This window comes from Grammomys surdaster, unplaced genomic scaffold (genome assembly GCF_004785775.1).
Source record: "Grammomys surdaster isolate TR1022 unplaced genomic scaffold, NIH_TR_1.0 144, whole genome shotgun sequence".
NCBI lineage: Eukaryota > Metazoa > Chordata > Mammalia > Rodentia > Muridae > Grammomys > Grammomys surdaster.
Window position 1 is genome coordinate 5,933,670 of NW_021604602.1, and position 5,811 is coordinate 5,939,480.

The following is a 5,811-nucleotide window of genomic DNA, read 5'->3' on the forward strand; positions in this document are numbered from 1 at the left end:
TTTTGTTTTGTTTTGTTTTGTTTTGTTTTGTTTTGTTTTGTTTTGTTTTGTTTTTTTGAGACAGGGTTTCTCTGTGTAGCCCTGGTTGTCCTGGAACTCACTCTGTAGACCAGGCTGGCCTGGAACTCAGAAATCCGCCTGCCTCTGCCTCCCAAGTGCTGGGATTAAAGGCGTGCGCCACCGCTGCCCGGCTTGATGATGACTTTTTAAACACAACATCCTAAGCAGGGTTCATGAGAAACTGGATTCATTGGCACACTAGACTTGATTGAAGTTCGAAACTTCTAAGCTGGAGAGGTGGCTCTGTGGTTGGGAATGTATTCTGCTCTTGCAGAGGTCCCGAATTCTGTTACCAGCACTCACACAAGGCAGCTCACACACACCTGTCACTCTAGCTCCAAAGGATGCCACGCCACCTGATGGCTTGTGTGAGCACTGCACTCACACATGCATGTACACTCGGACAGAGGCCTGTGGCTAAATAAAGGTAAAATATATTTTTTAAAAAGTTTAACATAGCTTTCAGGTCTCTTTGGCCTCACCGGTAGAAGCAAGATGACGAAAGAAACATCATCCTTTGGAAAGCGTCACAATAAGACGCACACGCTGTGCCGCTGCTGTGGCTCCAAGGCCTACCACCTTCAGAAGTCGACTTGTGGCAAATGCGGCTACCCTGCCAAGCGCAAGAGAAAGTATAACTGGAGCGCCAAGGCTAAGAGACGAAACACTACCGGGACTGGTCGGATGAGGCACCTAAAGATTGCCTATCGCAGATGCAGACATGGATTCCGTGAAGGAGCGACACCTAAACCCAAGAGGGCAGCTGTTGCAGCATCCAGTTCATCTTGAGGATTTCAATCAGTCATAAAATAAATGTTCTGGTTTCAAAAAAAAAAAAAGTTTAACATATCCGAATTCTTTAAAAAACACATTTAGGAGGTCGAAGAGTTCTGAGCAGGCATGGATACTGCAGTAAGAGACTTCATTCTCACACAAAAGCACAGTGCAGGGAAGGCGGGTGGGAAGCAGGAGGAACTGCACACCTCATTGAGTCATGGACACATGGTGCTATGGGTTAGTAACTTGGATGTTCCTATCCATGTGCAGTGGGATTAGAAATGGATGTTAGGTGGTAGAATCCAGGCTCTCACAGTAGAGAGAAGAGTTTATGGACAAGCAATGAGGTTGATGACACCTGCATCTGCTCATGCCTGGTGTCAGTCCAGATGGCTGCACCCAGGAGCACGTGTCAACGTGTGCACACCCTCAAGCTCCTGTGCACTTACATCCATGTCTCCTCCCTGCCAGCTGAGAGGACTCAGAAGTAATACTGCACTCCACATCCAGACCCTGGTTCCTAAAGTCATCCTCCACAGAAAACAGCTAACGTACCCTGGGGATGCTTCTAGAATTAGGGCAGGGAATACTCAAGATGAGCCCGGTGGGAATTGAGGAAGCACTCAGGAGAAGAAACAATCAGGATATTCCACGATGTCACACAGACCAACGGCAGGGACCACCAATGACCCACCTTGAGACTATAAAATCCACAACAATGGTTTTAAAATAATAAGTAGATCTTTTTAGCATTAAAATGACTATTATTGAATTGTAATCCAGACAATCAAGTAAATATCTATGAATCCATCATGGTATAAATAAGAGATAGATAGATAGATGATAGATAGATAGATAGATAGATAGATAGATAGATAGATAGATAGACGACAGACAGAAGATAAATGATAATTCTCCCTTGCAAGACAATGTCAAACCATGTATGTGAGTACTACACAGTCATAAAGGAGCAGACTCCCACTCTATCGATTTGAATGTATATGACGATGACCTTCCATATGGCTCAGTGGGAAGGTAGATAAAGAAGCCACTTTATGAGGGTGGCGTCCTGTAAACACCAGCAGCAGTCTTTCATGTTGGGGGTAGGTAAGGATGAACAGAGCGTGCTTGAACTCTGCGGGCTTCCTTCCCAGTATTAGGGACATTCCCCAGAATACTTGACCACACCCTCAGGAATGTGGTCACAAATGTAGTCAGTGATCACAAACCAGGGAAGGCTGCAAGAGATACAGGCTGGGAAGAATAAATTCCTGGACAGAGAGATGACGCAGGGGAAGGGAAGCTAATGAAGTCTGAGTGAACTGTAGGTCCTGGCTAATGACACTGCATCAATATAGGTTCGTTAATTGTAATGGAATTGGAAGAAGAGTCAGTGAGCTAAATCAATCAATAAAAGCCATTGAGCTTGGACCATAGAGAACAGGAGGAAGAAGCAAACAGTGCGGAGATATGAAAAGGCCAGACCCAGATGAAAAAGGAGGAAGAACGAAAAACAGGGTAGGCCATGTAAGGAGAGAAAGAACAGCGAGCTGATTCCCTAGATACAATAAAAGACAATGAATTAAGGATTCAAGGAGCAGGCCCCTCACAGAACGGAGAGTAACCATAAAGGCACGCTGTGCCGGTGAGTGTTGAGGTCATTGGGCACAAGCTTGGGTTAAAGTCATTGAGCACAAGCTTGGGTTATCTGGGAAGGAGGAATTTTAGGGAAGAAAATGCCTTCACAGGATAAGCCTGGAAGCAGGTCTGTAGAGAATTTTCTTGGCTAATGATTGATGCTGAAAGACCCAGACCACTGTGAGTGGTACCACCCATGGGTCCTGGAGTGTGGAAAAAGCAAACTGAGCATGCCAGGAGGATCAAGCCAGTAACCATCACTCCTCCATGGCCTCCACTTCCATTCCTACCACCAGCTTCCTGCCCTGACATCCCTCAGTGATGGGTATAATGGAGAACCCTCCGCTGAACTGGAACTCTTTCCTCTCCAAGCTGTTTATGGTCATGGTGTTTTACCACAGAAATAGAAACCCTAACGAAGATACTCCTACAGAGAGCAATAGCCAGATCACTAAAATGAACTGGGACACCCAGAAAAGCCAGCAGAAAGGGCAGTTAGACCCTCCCAAAAAAGTAATCAGGACCACCAACGCTTGGTGAGAGAAGCCAAGAGGCTCAGTGCTACCATGGGGGCCCAGGTTCAATCCCGAACACAACAAGGAAAAGATGGTTGTCCTCCATGATGCCAAAGGGAAAACCTTTCAACTCAGAACTCTATGCCCCTCCCCCCCAAAAAAAAATATCTTTCAATAATAAAGGTGACTGTCACTCAGCCTTGGGTAGTAGCAGTCCATTGTCCCAGCTACTCAGAACATTGAGGCCAAAAGACCACAATCTCCAAGGCTGCCTAGGCCACAAAGGAGTCTAAAGCCAGGCTGAGTAACTTAGTGAGAAGACTGAAGGAGACCTGAAAGGATTTGCGGCACCATGAGGAGAGCAACAATACCAACCAACCACAGCTCCCAGGGTCTAAACCACCAGCCTGGGAGCACTTAGGGAGGGATCCAGCGCTTCAGTTGAATATGTAAGAGTGGAGGGCCCTGCTGGGCATAGGTGGAAGAAGAGAACCTTGACCACATGAAGGCTGGATGCCCCAGGGGGTGGGAATTTTGAGGGTGGGGAGGTGGGAGTGGGGGGGGGGTAGATAGAGGTTACATCCACAGAGAAGAAGGAGGGGGGGGGGGGGGATGGGGGGTTCCGGGGGGGGGGGGGGTGGGGGTAAGGGGACAACATAGGAAATGTAAATAAAACATCCAATAAAAAAAAAATTCAGTCTCTTTTAAAAAATAAAAAATAAAAATAAAGGGCCGGGCAGTGGTGGTGCACGCCTTTAATCCCAGCACTTGGGAGACAGAGGCAGGTGGATTTCTGAGTTTGAGGCCAGCCTGGTCTACAGAGTGAGTTCCAGGACAGCCAGGGCTATACAGAGAAACCCTGTCTCAAAAAACAAAAACAAAAAAACAAAAAGAAAAAGAAAAAAAACAAAAAAAAAGAAAAAAGAAAAAGTAAAGGAAGACTGAGGCCGAAGCCCAGTGGGAGAGTGCTTACCTGGACCATGTGAGCGTGGGCTCATCAGCCCCTTAACACAGGTGCCATAAGGACACTCGGAAGCCAAAAGAAACCAGATTTCACACCCACTGCATCTGCTTTATTACAGAAATCTCAAAAGGGACCGGTGCTGAGGTGGGGATGGGGGAGCAGAGAGGACCATCAGAGCACACGTGGTCTGAATCCTCATGGGTGAGGAATGGATGAAGGAGGGGGCTCTGCTTAGAGAGGGGGAAGAAAAGCGCAGGAGAAAGGAGACAGTAAAGTATCAGTAAGGATGTCTGAAAAAGTCATAAGGAAACATTCTATCACTACCAACCTAAAATTACTCATAATACATGAAAGTCTGTGTATAGGTACACATGTATCATTTAAATGAAATGTCCCCATCTGGGCTGACAGTGACCCCTCTAAGAACTGAAGACCACCCCTAACAAACACCAGGCATGAGAGTTCTTTTTTAAGTTGTTGGTCAGCTTGTTCAAGAGTCCCCCAGAACATTACAGCTTACTGCTAATGTCCTTGACTGCCCCCACCCACCCACCCAGAGATAGAAGGTCAGTCGTTACTGGTGACATCATGTACTTCAGACCCAGGGCCCAGGGGCCCTTGAGCTGCAACTGACTTGAAAGCCTCCTCCCAATTGGATACTGTCAAGGAATTGAAAGACAATGGTGAATTGCTGCCTATACTGAAAGGAGAAAATTAGTGAACGTTAAGCATGGTGTCCAAGGACTGCAAGAAGTATTTAATTACCGTGGAACAGTTGATGACTTGGTCCTGCGAAGTGGACTGAGAGTAGAAATATGACACACTCAGCTATGCTCACCGTGCTTTACAAAGTTGTGCTGAAGAAACATGTTACATTTTCCATGAAGCAGAGAAGGCAATAAACTCTTCAGACCCAGCTTAAAAAAAGAAAGAAAGAAAGAAAGAAAGAAAGAAAGAAAGAAAGAAAGAAAGCCTCTTCCCTGAGGACTTGCTCTCATGAGACAAGAAGACACTACACAAGCTGCCAATGGAAGGAGGTGACCAACAGTCCTCCTGAGGTATGATACCTAAAACCCAAACCAACCCCAGCATGGCACAATGCCCCTGAGTGTACAGTGCTGGCACTGATACCTTGGTGGTAGCCAACAGTTCTCTAGATGGCCTGAAGACTCACTGGACAGGAGGGAAATCATACCTGGTTCTGGAAACCCAGTCATCCATCCAGGGCTAATGATGTCATGGATTTTGGAGGAGAACCACAACCACTGCCTAGCCTCTAACTACTTTCTAAATATCTGTGTTTATATCCAGAGATAAGTGTGGTTTTCTCCCCTCATCAAGGCAGCTTCTCTTTGAATAGACAGAAACCATGGCAGAAAACCACAACCAATCACAATGCCAGAGTCCTAGAACCCAATTCCAACTCATAGATCTACAACACACAGCTCCCAAAGTCAAGGCTCGGGGATCTTAGAAAAAGGGTATAGAGACAGTATACAAGGAGACTTACTGTGAGATTGTGTCTCCTGGGAATGTCTGAAGCTACACCCATACAGTCTTATAGTGGCACATTTTCCCCACAAGTTGGGAGGAGCTAAGGTGGGAAGAGTAAGGAGAGGAAGAAGAGGAGTAAGGAGAAGAGGAGGAGAAAGAAGAGGAAGAGCTAAGAGAGACAGAGATGTAAGAGCCATGGATGAACACACATATACCGAGAACAGTCCTGGGTAACAACTTATATCAAGGTTAGTTAACTGGGAAACACCTCCAATTGCGTGGGCATCTTGTTATTGAGCATTACCAAACATAGAAAGCCTTTGGATAATCTAAACATTACAGTCTCATTTCTACCGGGCCCAT

At 46.2% G+C, this 5,811-nt stretch overlaps 1 pseudogene; it reads left to right on the forward strand.

Moving 5' to 3' along the window:
- The first annotated feature begins 555 nt into the window (after window positions 1-555).
- On the forward strand, window positions 556-892 carry LOC114618782 (annotated as a pseudogene).
- Window positions 893-5,811: the final 4,919 nt, after the last annotated feature.